This window comes from Haematobia irritans, chromosome 4, assembly GCF_050003625.1.
Source record: "Haematobia irritans isolate KBUSLIRL chromosome 4, ASM5000362v1, whole genome shotgun sequence".
Taxonomy (NCBI): domain Eukaryota; kingdom Metazoa; phylum Arthropoda; class Insecta; order Diptera; family Muscidae; genus Haematobia; species Haematobia irritans.
In genome coordinates, this window is record NC_134400.1 from 81,579,557 (window position 1) to 81,593,813 (window position 14,257).

The following is a 14,257-nucleotide window of genomic DNA, read 5'->3' on the forward strand; positions in this document are numbered from 1 at the left end:
GACACCCACGGTCGCCTAAATTTTGTCCACCTTTGAGAGGTGTCCTGGATTGAGAGGTTAATTTTAATGCGTTTAATGCGTCTTCCGAGAACTATTCGTGTTCTGGAGGTGTCCGGTTTTCAGAGTGTCCAAGTTTGAGAGGTTTCACTGTATACACACACACACACACACCAACAAAACACGTAGTTAAAAATAAAACATTTTAAACAATTGTAGACTCCGGAATCGAATGTCGCTTACCAACTTTCCTTATAGGCAAACTAATTATCATTATCTACCAATTTTTTTTTTTAACAAACCGAGTTCGTTTGCGATATTCGTTATTGCTGAAAAAATCATTTTTACCCAAAAGAAAAGACAAAGAAAATCTTTAAAATTTTCTTCTTCGTGAATTATTCATTACCAAATTTCACTCAAAGAAGGAATTTTTTAACTTTGATTTAATTTATCTTTTAAAATTGTTTTTGAACGTATTTTTCTATGCCATTAATCTTACAATAATGTCACATTAGATTGGATTTAGTTTGAAGTAAATTTTAAACCAAATTGTATATTGCTTGCATATAAATCAAAAAGTATAAAGAAATAAAGAGTATCGAAATCGCTCACCTACGATATGCCCAAATGCCATAGATTAGGGTGAAACACGCAACATGTTTTATTTACGTTTGATGACTTGGAAATTATATAAGGCGTGTTCTGCAATGCGAGTTAGATTTTAATTAGTTTGTCTTTGATTAAAATCAAAATGAAAAATGCCAAAAGGACTAAAAAATACTTTTGTTTGCTAAATCTATATATTTATTATATGTTCCAAAACATTCATTCGACATGTTTTCTTGATTTAGACAAATTATTAAATATCGTCAAACAACAAAATTACTGTTTTTATGACAATATGACTTTAACATATTTAAGCAAGCATTTTAAGGAACATCTGAATTGGTACCTACATATAAGTTCGGTTGGAGATGAATACTAGGATTAAAGTAAAATACTCGAGAAAACTTTCACTTTTCACCAGATTTTTGTGTGAAGTCACTTTTTAGCATTTATACAAATTATAAGAATACACTGTTTATTGTAAATTAAAACAATTTTTGGATTACAAAAAGAATAATTGGATTTATAACAATCGAATCGCAAGTCGCCGAATCAAAACCATGTGAAATGCTGTAGACAACAAAAGGGAATACGAAGAAAAAGTTCGTATCGTTTTGCAACATGTTCGACCCTAAACTATGACATTTATACGATATTTCAAAAATGAGCGGTTTCGACCCTCTTTATTTCTTTATACTCTTTGATATAAATACATCTTATATAAGAAACAAAAACGCATATAAAAAATTTAGTAAAAACAATGCCTTGGTGTTATTTACTAGCAATTTTATACACTAGAAGTACTACAAAAAGAGAACAATGTACTGTGAGATAAATCTTTCGTTCAAAAAAAAAAAAAAGCTAAACAATTTTTTCTGATTCAATATTAATTGATTCAATTAAGTTTTTGATTGAAATATCTTCAATCACGGCATTAATTACTAATAACAAATTTGGTTGATTTTAATATTATTTGTTTTCTGCCAGCATTGTCAATTAATTTTTATATGAATTTTTTCTTATATGTGATGTGCTCATATCCGTTACCTACTGTTGTGTATTTTGATTACAGCCTGGTGACGCTTTCGAATGTCCTCTGTAGTGGAAATCTGTAGTCTAAGAAATTTTAAACTTATAAACAATAGATAACTAAACGGAAAAAGTTTTTTTTTTGATTTCCTTTTATCCGTTATCGACGGTAGCATATCTTTATTTTGCCACAATATTTTGCTAAGCTAATTAATTATTGGAACCATTAAGTCACCGGATCGTGTGGTGATTTACCTTTTATTGCCTTTATGTTACTCTTTGGTAACTGGGTCGAACTGTATGACGCAATATGATCCTGCAATTCATTATGAAAGTGAATACAGTACAACCTCTCTAATCCGGACTATCAATGTTTCGGTTTTAAGGATTGGCCACATGTTTCCTCTATAATCCGGACAGTAATTTTTGTTTGTTTTTGTCGCAGCAATTGTTCGTTATTTTATCGTTTGTATAGAAACTAAAACAATACACACAATTTGCGTGTTATCGCAGTTCGTCGGATCTTATAAAAATCAAAGCAAGGAACTTTCACAGAAAAATTGGGGGACATGATCTGCTAGCAATTGTTGCCGCAGGATTTTTTTTGAAGTGGTTAAAATACTTAAATATATGCGGTGAAAAAAGTCATCTTTCAACTGTCGAGAATTTTAAAACAATCAAGTGAAGGAAATGGGCCTTGGTGAACTGAAAAAAGCATTGCCGGTTCCAAACATTTTGTCTTTACACTAATGATTTTGGTATTGATTCTGAGCCAAGGAAACGGAGAATTGAAGTAAGGATACTTGTAAGACAGAATTGTCATTTAAATTTAAGTTTTGAGTACTTGATTTTAGGTTTATTCATTTTTTAATTTATTCATTTTTTCTGTTTTTTCTTCATGTGCAAGTCGTTTAAAAACGTGTTAACGACAACTTAAATTTTCAAATTCAGATTCAACTTCAAGTAGAAATTTTGCTATGTCTCAAGTACAAATCGTCTTTAAAATAAGTTGTTGAAAAACGTCTACTATTTTTAAACGCTATTTTGCTTTGTTGTCAAGATGCAAAAAGACAACAAATTTAAAGACAATTTCATTTGAAGCATTTTTCACAATTATTAAAGACAAGTTGGCCTTAGTCAAATAAAATTTTCTTTCATTCAAAGATACCCATTTTTAATTTGAATCACTTAATTATAAGGAAAAAACGACTTTATAGAAAAGTTAATCGTTTTTCGGGCAAGGAAAAAAAACTTTATATCAGAGAAATGCGTCTTCTATGCTAATATTTTTTTTAAGTGTGAAGATAACAAATATATAAAGCAGATGAATGCTCTGTTTTGGAGACTGCTCCCAACAAATGGGTTCACCGAAAAGAGACTTCAGTACCTGGAACAAAACTATCATAAGCTAGATTCATTTTTATGACATGTATAAAGCATAATTTGACACTTCTTGTAATTGGCAAGGTTTTTTTTTATAAAAAATGTAATGTCATCATCACACCCAAAAGAAAATAAACCCCTATACTGACCCCAGCATTCGTAACAAATTTTTGTCTTCTTTTTGCATGGTAATACTCCAATCAATTGACGAGAATTTTACTCATTTTGCAAAAAAAATTAAGCTACGAAAAATAAAGACGATATTCAGTCAATATTGTTAAACGAAAATGTTAAAATATACGAAATATATATTTAAAACTCCAACCAACTAGCTACTTTAAATTTGATTGTACTATAATCCGGACAAAGGTCGAAACTATATCTGACCCGACTAGGGAGGTTGTACTGTACATTTGGCTTTAACTCCTCTTCTCCAAGTGCTAAGCGTTTTCGTTGATTTTTACTGAAGATGATCTGCAATAAAAATTGTGAATATTTATTTAATTATATCATATGTATATGAATATTCTATTAAATTTTTAGTGGTGTGTGTATTTTATCGCAAAAAAAAAAAACAAAACTATGTAACAGGAGAACAAGAAATACAACATACTGAACTTTCACAGAAAAAAAACTTAAGTATCAATAACATTTGAGGGGAAACAACAACACACATATATCTGAAAAGGTAGTGTTGTATAAAGGGTGATATGGTCAAAATTTGGTCATGGGAAAACGCGTGTAAATCGGTGAAATCGTTTATTTAAAAAATTAAGTTAAATTTCATTTTCAAGTTCAATTAGTATAAAATTCAGGAAAAATATTCAGTTAGGCTGTCGCTTTTCCAAATCCGAATTGCCGGGCCTCACGCTTGACACCTGCCATCAGATTTTGTACAGCCACCTTGTCCACCTTCTTCGCCGCAGGAAGCCAGTTTGCCTTGAACTGCTGCTCGTCCTTAGCAGTTTTTTTGGTCTTCTTTAGGTTCCGCTTGAAATAGCCCAGTATTTCTCAATTGGGCGGAGCTCTGGCGTGTTGGGAGGGTTCTTGTCCTTGGGAACCACCTGCACGATGTTGGCGGCGTACCACTCCATGGCCTTTTTACCGTAATAGAAAAATGCCAAATCCGGCCAAAACAGTACGGAACAACCGTGTTTCTTCATGAAAGGCAGCAGACGTTTATTCAAACACTCTTTCACGTAAATTTCTTGGTTGACAGTCCCGGAAGCTATGAAAATGCTGCTTTTCAAGCCACAGGTACAGATGGCTTGTCAAACCAGACATTTCTTTGCGAAATTTGACGGTTTTATGTGCTTGAAAATATCTGCTACCTTTCTCCTTCCTTTTGCTGTATAAAACTCCTATCCCGGAAGCTGCTTGTAGTCGGCTTTAACGTAGGTTTCGTCGTCCATTACCACGCAGTCAAACATCGTCAGCATCGTCGTGTACAGCTTCCGGGATCGCGCTTCGTCGTATTTTGTTTATCATCGCGATTTGGAGTCACTACCTTCTTGTAAGTCGATAGTCCGGCTCGTTTTTTGGCTCGATGCACGGTTGTAGACGATACACCCAGCTTATTTGCGGCATCTTCGAGAGAAATGTTAGGGTTTCGCTTGAAACTACCGGCAACTCTCTTTGTCGTCTCAGCGGCTTCCGGTTTTCGATTTCCCCCCGATCCAGACTTCCTGGCTGTCGACAAACTTTCCCCAAACACTTTAATTACATTTGTAACGGTGAATTTTCGACTTTTAGCGATTTTGCCAGCTTTGCGTGCGAGTAGCTCGGATTTTCGCGATGCGCGAGCAAAATGTTCATACGCTGCTCTTCTTGCTTGGACGGCATTTTGACAACTGAAGAGTGAATTCCAAAATCAAAATAGGAGCAACATTCTACACACACACACCTTCAAAATGAGGGGTGTTCAGGTTTTTTAAATGCAAAATTGAAAGAAATACGTCAAGTTTATATTGACCAAATTTTGACCGTATCACCCTTTACTATTGATATTGCACAGATTTACTCCGATGTTGGATGCTATTATCTTTACTTGTCTCTTTTTATGATGTGTCTGTGTATACGATCATCTGTTATCTGTATCTGATTTGGAATTTATTCTGTTTTCTGTTGATTGCTGAGTAAGATTTCTGATGTTAAAGTTTCTTATTACTCCTCTCTTTTTCTATTATTTTCACATCGTCAGAATTCGGGTAATGATTTGAAGTTACACAGTGTGTTGATATCCTTGGTTTTAATTTATTTATTATGGTTCCTACATATATTTTATTAGATGTGATATTAAATGTCGCAATGAGTGGTAGCTTGTCTTTCGTTTTGATTTATTTATAAATTTTTATATTATTTTATTGCCTTGTGTTACGGTTTGATAAATTTTAGTATTGAAAACATCTTATTCTTTGTTTAGGGGTCGGCATTGGCGTAGCTAGGGGGGTGCTGGGGGGGGCTATGCCCCCCCCAGAATAGTTCTTGCCCCCCCCAGAATAATCAAAGCTACAGTTGTTTTATATTTTAATTCAAGCTTTGCGATGTGTTTAATCCAATTAAGATTGTGGCAGAGAGAGTATGTTAAGCATATTTTTTAGTATTGATATTTACATTACAACTAAAAACACGTAATAAAAACACTAAAAGGAAACTTGAGACGCACATTTTCAAAAATAGTCAATTTATAACTACGTTGATTAAAATCAAAAATCGTCACATGCCCAATTTACCATCTAAAATCGTCAAAATCACGAAAAATCCGTGTTTAGCGTGTTTATCAACCGATTTTCTTGAAATACCGTACATTCAAATATTTAATGAATCTCGCAAATCTTGCAAAATATCAGCCAAATCGGTTCAGATTTAGATATAGCTACCATATATATCTTTCGTCCGATTTAGACTCATATGACCACAGAGCCCAAAGTTTACTACCGATCTTCATGAAATTTTGCACAGAGGGTAGAATTGGCATTCTACCAATGCTTGGTACACTTGATTGAAATCGGTTCAAATTTAGATATAGCTCCCATATATATCTTTCGTCCGATTTGAACTTATATGGCCTCAAAATCCAGGGTTTTGCCGTGATTTGCTTCAAATTTCGCACAAGGAGTACGTTTAGTAGTATAGGTAATTGTGCCAAATTTGGTTGAAATCGATTCAGATTTAGATATGGCTCCCATATATATCTCCCGTCCGATTTGCACTCATATGACCAGGGGGCCCAAAGTTATACTCCCATTTACGTGAAATTTCGCATAGATAGCAGAATTATTATTCTAACTATGCATGTCAAATTTAGTCAAAATTGGTTCAGATTGTATATAGCTCCCATATATACGTACACCAGAGTTGGGGAAATATGGTCGACTGTTTCATATTTTAGACCCATTTTCAATGGGATTTTCCTCCAATTGACTGGATAGTTTCCACAGAGAATACAAATATGGCCAAAATTCTCACAGTTTATACAAAATTCTGTGATGATTTCCCCATATCTTAGCCATATCCTACACACTGCAATGCCAAAATTTCCACAGAACGGATGAGTTTTAAATAAGGCTCCAAGTCGCCCTACACATATCTTGGCGAGATCTAACCAATATCCTTGTAAAATCCCCACTGCTGAGTAGCAAAAATTGTAAATATTACTCTAATTGTCCTATATCTCGAATACATATGTATCGCCTGAAAAATCATAAATCTCTTTTGTACAATTGCATTAAAATTTCTCTCGCTTCATATTTCCCATATTTTTTACTAACATTGTGTATCATCCCAGGGCGTTAGCCGATTTAAATTTTAATTCTAGAGTTTTTGTAGAAGTACAAAAAATTGTTTCCATTAAAAGTATTTGTATCTGGAAATGCAAACCTTTATATAGCTCCCAGCAAATTTTAAGTAGTTGAGATGGTAACACAAATGTTTGTCTACATACACGCAGAGAAGAAACATGATTGCCACAATCATATTCGAAGAGCAAAATAATATGATAGCAGCTATTTTTGCGGCGACCATGTAACATTTTAACCTGCAACCATGTTGGCTCAGTGAACATGGTTCTAAGAAAAATACAATTGTCCTCGCCTAAAATGTTATTATATTGATAAAAAGAATTTTGTTTCCATTAAAAGACAATGATCACGATCTAAAATGTTATGTTATTCGTCAAAAATGTTTTTCTTCTAGTTAAAAGAACATGGTCACAACCTAAAATGTTTTGATTTTTATGAAAAAACTTTTTTCGTCGTCGAAATGATAAATATGGAATGATTACTTTCAACAATAAGTAATCATTCCATATTTACTTCGTGACCATCAAATGTACAAACGCAGACATCATGTAACTGCAAATAAAAATAAATTATACCATATATCAAAATGCAGAACAAAAACCAGGTATATTTTTTTCCATTACACTTTCCTTGTTTGTATTCACATAAAACCACGTGCCGTTTCTGAATAAATAAATTAACACAAAACACAATAATTCCGTATTCTCCGTCCATTCCAAGAAACAATCAACACACGACTGACGCGCAAAATGAAAATCGTGTGTACCTGCTCAATGTTTTTATAAAATTCTTGTCGCTGCAAAAAAATTAAAAAATTAAATGGTCACGAAAACAATGTACATGGTCTTTATGGCCATGTAATGGTTGTAGACATGTCTATACGTAAACTATAAAAATATTTTTTTCTCTGCAAAAAAGTAAAAAAATTGAATGGTCAGATACATGATTTTCCTGACCATATAATGGTCTCAAATTCTATCATTTAAATAATAGAACATGTTTGCGGCATTTGAGAACCATTTAAATGCTTATTGCCAACATATATTTTTCTCCGCTCGAAAATTATTTTTACAAAGACAAAATACATGGTTTTCGCGACAATTACATACTCTAAATAAGCATTAAATGGATGCGGCAACCATGTCCAAACATGTTTTTTCTGTGCGTGTAGTGGTGAAGGGTATAATATAGTCGGCTCCGCCCGACTTTAGACTTTACTTACTTGTTTTTAATTGAAATGTATGCAATCAAAAAAAAAATGATAGTATCAATCATCAAAGCCAATTAAAAATTTAATTGATACAACTAATTTTTGTGATTGAGTTTTTTTGTTTTTGATTGATTTTGCTGCATATTGCCTTTAACACCGCAATAAAATTGAGGATGTATAGTTTTATCAATAGGCGTAATTTATCGCTTCGGAAATTTCGACAAAATTTTGAAGGGTGTCTGGGGGGGGGGGCTACGCCCCCCCCCAGATAAAATTTCTAGCTCCGCCAATGGGGGTCGGATAAACAAATTTTTGTAAATTAAATTTTCTCTAATTTACAGACTTATGATAAAAACTCTAGTTTACACTAAAAATATACATTTTATGAGAATTGACTTTTATTATGTATTTTGATCTGTTGAATTCGACAAAAAATTAAACAGTTTTTATGGAACGGTTTTTGAACTATCCCGATATTTTTAGTTTTTTGCTCATTTTTCACTAAACAAATTCTATCTCGAGTTAGAAATGTCCGATTATATTGCTGTTGGTACTTATGAAAGGTATTGAGATGACGATTAATCGTGTATAATTGGATCTGTGATAAGTTAAGTGGTTCAAAAGCTATCGATGCAACAAGGCAAATCCTGTTTTTCAGCGATCCCTTTCCGACAGAAAAGTACAAACCATTGAAAATAATTTTTTTCTCTCCTTGGCCGAGAGGGATAAACTAGAAAAAAAAACGTCTCTCAGACGTAGATAAGCTGTCTAGGGTTAAGGAACTCACTTTGGTCACATCGATAGTATCGGTATTAGTAGTTATGAAAATTTTGCAAAATTTGTTCCTCTGGCCGAAAATAATGTTATTAAAACATTATTATAATAGTACCATATGCTTGTGATATTTTGAATTCTAGTGGAATAATCTTTATATAAAATCCTTGTAGCCATGGTGTCGTTCGTATTTGTTTTCTTGGGAGATTCTAAATTGTTTAACTATTTTAGATATCTTTAGCTTGTATTTGTGTAAGGTAACATATTTGTAAAATCTGAGTCTCATTTTCTTTGGCATTTGGATTTAGAGTTTTGAAAGAAATTTCTCTATCAATCTGAATGAAGGCCAATACGAGTCGCTAAAATTGTCGTAATAGTATTTTTTTTTTTGGTAAAAATTGATAGTTCTTTTGTTTGGTCGTACCGTTCAGACAAAAAATGCTCCGCTTCTGATCACTGGTTGACAAACGAAAATGGTAGACCCTAAATTGTCTGACACTTTTATATATTGAAGACTTCTTTACGATTTTAAAAGTGAGCGAAATACAGAACACTTTAAAATGTTTTAACGAATTTCATAAAACAATAAGTTTTACATGGAAGAACATAATAAGCTGAAGTACTTGCATAGACTACAAATAAAACCTATCACGGACTGGTATTAGAAAGTAGCAGCGTGTCGAATAATACTGAACTTCTATTCCAATCACCAAAGAGCAATACTGATTAAGAAAGCAAAACACTTCATCAAGATAGCTCAGAGCACTAACAATCATAAATATAACAAACAAATGCTACAACGAACTCATTTTGTCATGTTAACATCGCCCATAAAAATAATAATAAATTAAAATATTTTCACAAAAACTAATGATAAAACACAAACTATAAGTTTGTTTTTTTAGTACTGGATAACCAAGCCATGAGGGACTGAAAAATAACACAGTAACCGTTTATGCAGAACATATGAAAAATTGCGCAACACTGGCATCAGCTGTTTAAATACGAAGACAGAAAATAAGTGAAATTCTACATTTGCTACTGCGATTATTTCTGGCACTTTCTTGATTTTAATCTCATCTTATTTGGATAAATTAATCATTGTGATTATGGCTATGGTGTATCAAAAACATGTCACTTGACGAAAATTTATCCTGGCAATACTGGCGACATTTATGCTTACGAGTTGTTCGGGATAGAACTCCAGTGCAACGATGTTCTGCATAGCTCATTCAAATGTTGCATTAAATAATAAAGGAAAACAGCACTTATGGAGTCGAGTAATGTGATTTATCAAATAACATGCAAAGGTGATAACAATGAGCCATGCCACAAAATTACATAGGATATATAAAAAATAGATAAATAATCAAATCAAATAAAAAACCTGACGGTAACAGACTCAAAAAATAGAGCCGGCTATACACTGTGGGACAACTAACCAGAGAGAGAGAGAGTGAGCGAGAGCAACAACAGTATGCGATTAACATTAGTAATGAGAATCAACTACAAATCTGATACACATAAAATTGCTCACATTTGCAGACCTATCACAAACAATAAAAATTATATAATCAATTTTCAATTTGATGATTGAACTGATAAATTTAAACCCCTTTTAAATAAATGATTAAACACTTTTTACTGTTTTTTTAATTATATTTTTTATTTCGGGCATTAACGTGTCGAATGGTTGTTGTTGTTGTTGTAACAGTTTATTGTGATTTCATCCATTTTTATGTTATACGCTTTGGTACTTCAGCTTGTGGCCAGATCGAGGAACTCTGCGACTAAGGTGGGGTGCGTCCAGAGTGACCTGGCGGTAAGTCGGGTTGGTTTAGCTGGGCAAGAGAAAAGATGACGCGTGTCGTGTGGCCCTTGGTTGCAAATTGGACATACGTCAGCTACGCTGCTATCAATCACTGATAAATAGGAATTGAGGCGGCTGCACTTGCCTGATCTTAACTGGGCTAAAACTACCCTAGTCTGCCGTGAGAGGTCTTTTTCCTCCGGTGCTATGGGCGGTGGAAGGACTCCGAGAACAGGATTAACCTTGTAGCTTCTCACCGCTTCAGCTACAGTATCCTCATGAATCCTGTTCAAACCTGCCTGGTACGCTGCTTGATCTAGAGGTTCTCTTTTGTAGCGCTGGATCTCGCGCTCTAGATTATGTATATCAACCCTTACGTTCCTGGGTGGTGGTTGTGCATCCATGAGATGGTGGTTTGGATGATTACTGCGATAACAACCCAGGAGATACTGCTTTGACAACATGTAGTTGTGTCTTCGCACAGGGATGATCTTTGTCTCCACATAAAGGTGATCCAGGGGTGTGCTGCGGAGACACCCAGTCGCAGTTCTAAGGGCAGCGTTCTGACAGGTTTGTATGTTATTCCACTGCGTATCACTAGTCTGCGGTGTCCACACTGGCGCTGCATAGTTTACCACTGACCGGCCAATTGCCTTACAGGTAGCTAACAAGGTTTCTTTGTCCGCACCCCAAGTACTGCCGGCAAGTGACTTGAGGACCTTGTTTCTACAACAGAGCTTATTACAAATTGCAGTGGCATGGGCAGACGACCTAAAAGGCTGTCGAATGTGACCCCAAGAATCTTGGGGTAATTTGTGGTCGGAATTATTTCGCCATCGACACTAATATTCAACTGCCTGCGCACTTCTGCCGTCCATGTAGTGAATAGTGTGGCTGAGGATTTGGTGGGGGATATCCTCAAGTTTCTCGCAGTGAAATAACTGGTAAGATTAGCTAAGTAGACATTTAAACGATGGCAGATGTCATCAACATTGGGCCCAGATGCCAAGATTGTACAGTCATCCGCATATGATACAATCTCGACGCCGTCAGGTGGGCGTGGAATCGAGGACAGGTAGAGGTTAAACAGTGCCGGAGATATCACCCCACCCTGGGGAACTCCCTGTTTAACTCCACAGGGTTTTGACTTTTTGTCCCTGAATTCCACGTACGACTGGCGTCTACACATATAATTGAGCACCCAACGTTTCACTCCTGCCTGTAGGGACGTATTCTCGATGTCCTCCAATAATTTGGCATGGTTGACCGTATCGAATGCTTTCGTTTATCAGACCAGGCGACGCTAAAGATAAATCTGGCGAACTGCTGCAGTCACCCATAATCCTCGTGGGGGCCTCTTCGTTCACCGTGCAAAATGTGGAGTCATCTATCGGCTCTGCCAAAGCTATGCCTCTCTGGTCATTACCTAGGAGAGACTGCCAAAGTTCATGGTGGGCATTAAAGTCTCCTAGAACCAATCGGTTATGCCCGCACAACAGCCACTCAATGTTTGGGCTATAACCTGTAGCACAGCTACCAACCGGCGGTATATACACATTGTATAGCTCTATCTCGGCAGCCCCATACATTCCATATACGGGTCACTAGTGTCTGGTACAAGCGGGATAAGTCTATACTGCACGGAACGGTGTAATATGAAAGCCAGGCCACCACCTCCACTTCTCGTGCGATCCTTTCGAAGCACATTGTATCCATCACAATGGCGTAGGCTGCAGGTGGAATTCAGCTTTGATTCCTGGATCGCCGCGACCCTTATCCTTTTCCGATTCATAAAGTCCACGATCTCGCTAATCTTACCCCGGAGCCCTTTGCAATTAAATTGCAAAAACGATGCACTATCCGGAAGTGGAGCAACAATATTGGGTGTGAGATGCTGCGGCGGAGTATATTGTTGTACGGGAGATGTCGGGGGAGTCTCATAGTCAGACGACCCGCTGTTGCTATCGCTGGCACAGCATCCTGTCACGTAGTCAGTATGACTATACTGCCGCAGCGATGTTAAGCCGGAGCAGTTCCGGAAGTGCACCCACTCCAAGCACCGGTTACACCTGACCGAAATCGAACGGTGATGGATCAAGTTTCGGCAGACTGAACAATACCATGGTCCGGGGTTCTCCTCTATCCCGGCTCGGACCAACAGCAAACGGAGAAGGCTCCCCGGGATGCACCTTCTCCAACACAAAAAGACGGACGAAACAACACCTACACTGATGTGGCAGCCGCTGGCCAATGGATAGGGTCCATCGGGTCGATCCGGTACACAGAACCCGCCGCCGTGGGATCGGTGTCGAATGGTTGGTGAGTGTTGTTTAGGTATGGATGTGGAAGTCTTTAAAGGATTCCCATACAATTTGATAGCGTTTTATGATTACGTATTGTTGGTCCATAAACATAACAACATAGCCATCGTGGTGCAATGGTTAGCATGCCAGTGCCGTGGGTTCACACCAAGTTTCGACCATACACTAAAAAATTTTTCAGCCGTGGATTATATCCTCTCAGTAATGCTAAGTGATATCTGAGTGTTTCATTCGCCGTTCGGACTCGACTGTAAAAAGGAGGCCCCTTGTTATTGAGCTTAACATGGAATCGGGCAGCACCCATAGCACTCATAGCATTAAAAGGCGTGTATTTATAAAGTAGAATATGCTATTTCTTTTATTAAATATGTTGTCGGATTACATTACATACAAGAAAATGTTAAAAGCAAATAGGTCTCTTTTTCCTGTGAATCTTTAGAATGCGATTTTCTCTACATGCCCGGAAAAAACATTTGAGAGAAGTTAGAATTGCCCTAGTATTTCGTGTGCACTGCTGACTGTATGTAAAAACCATTGCAACCAGAAGAAAATATAATTTGGTAACTCCGAATAGTAAAAACATATGACAAAAAAAAAACGAAACATTTACAGTCAATGACGCGGGAAACAAGTTTGTAAAATGTAAGTAAATAAATATGTTGCAATAAAACTATTAACAATTTCTAATTTCGCTGAGGAAAACACAAAACTGCTGCGTTTCTTTAAAACCGAAAATAATTAGTGGATTTTATTGTTTTTTTTTCGGATTCGGAATAGACTCGAAAATAAGAACACGCACTAAAAAAAAAACGGTGAACCCACCAGGAAGAAAACTTTCGGTTTATTTTTGGAAAATTTTGAATATTTTTAGAAAGTTTTAACTAAACAGTATTACAAACGCTAGTATCACGCCAATATCATAAAAATATGTAAATATTATTCGACAAATTCAAGAAAATTTATTAGACATACATAATTAAGTTTTTTCACTTGTTAAAGAAAATTGTCTAGTTTGAAGGAAAAAATTGGAGTTCAAAATTGCATGAATGTCTTTAGTGACATACGAAGTTCATGAAGAACGCATTTCTAGTAAAATTTACAAATTTAAAGAAATAATGAACTATGTTGTGTGAAATACGAATTTAGTAAATCATTATGCTTAATTTATGTATAATGTTCCCCCGTTTTTTAGTTAATTTAACTAACGTACGCAAAAAATTATTAGAGTAAAGAAAACATTCTCCAAACATAATAATTCCATGAACTAAAATAAGGTTAAATTGGCTTTAGTGAAATAGAAATTCACTTTTTTTAGTGTGGCTGTTAA

The 14,257-nt window shown here is 35.7% G+C and overlaps 1 protein-coding gene across 3 annotated transcripts in view; it reads left to right on the forward strand.

Annotated features, from left to right (window-relative positions):
- The window catches only part of LOC142236870 (peptidoglycan-recognition protein LC-like), a 107,244-nt gene extending 96,805 nt beyond the window's left edge, over positions 1-10,439 (forward strand). For 2 of the 3 annotated variants that reach the window (XM_075308150.1, XM_075308153.1), the window contains exon 6: positions 9,692-10,439. The gene's annotated coding sequence lies outside the window, so the exon portion shown is untranslated. The remainder of the gene's footprint in view (positions 1-9,691) is intronic. The other variant, XM_075308151.1, reaches the window with a different exon arrangement.
- The last annotated feature ends 3,818 nt before the right edge of the window (positions 10,440-14,257 follow it).